This window comes from Bison bison, unplaced genomic scaffold (assembly GCF_000754665.1).
Source record: "Bison bison bison isolate TAMUID 2011002044 unplaced genomic scaffold, Bison_UMD1.0 scf7180017864104, whole genome shotgun sequence".
In the NCBI taxonomy this organism is placed as follows: domain Eukaryota; kingdom Metazoa; phylum Chordata; class Mammalia; order Artiodactyla; family Bovidae; genus Bison; species Bison bison.
The window spans coordinates 1,028,317-1,028,728 of NW_011494676.1; the positions used below are offsets into that span (position 1 = coordinate 1,028,317).

The 412-nt window shown below is 57.0% G+C and overlaps 1 protein-coding gene across 1 annotated transcript in view; it reads right to left on the reverse strand.

Annotated features, from left to right (window-relative positions):
- Positions 1-323: 323 nt before the first annotated feature.
- Positions 324-412, reverse strand: part of LOC104987700 (histone H3) — a 1,211-nt gene continuing 1,122 nt past the window's right edge. The window contains exon 2 of the mRNA XM_010838744.1: positions 324-341. The gene's annotated coding sequence lies outside the window, so the exon portion shown is untranslated. The remainder of the gene's footprint in view (positions 342-412) is intronic.

Sequence of the window (412 nt, forward strand, 5' to 3'; positions counted from 1 at the left end):
TCTAAGCGGCGAACTTGGACGTTCTAGGGCGCCCAAGGAAGCAGCGGCAACCCGCCAGGCCAGACAAGCACACTGACCCAACTCTTAAGTTACTGACATCTGGGAAGGCAGCAGCGAGCAAAGGTTTAGACTGGATAACTGGCCTTTAGCCTATGTCTGTTCGGAGTCCAGAGCTTTGCGCGCTCTAAGGTCCTCCCGTCTTGAGCGCGCCCTACCCTCCCGGAGTATGCGAAGGCCTGCCTAAAGAGCCTGGACAAGTGACACAGCTTCTTTCAAGTGTAGTCGTGGGTGGCTCTGAAAAGAGCCTTTGGATTTGATGGAACCTCGAGCACAGCGCACACTTCTTAAGCCCGCTCCCCGCGGATGCGGCGAGCCAGCTGGATGTCTTTGGGCATGATGGTCACGCGCTTGG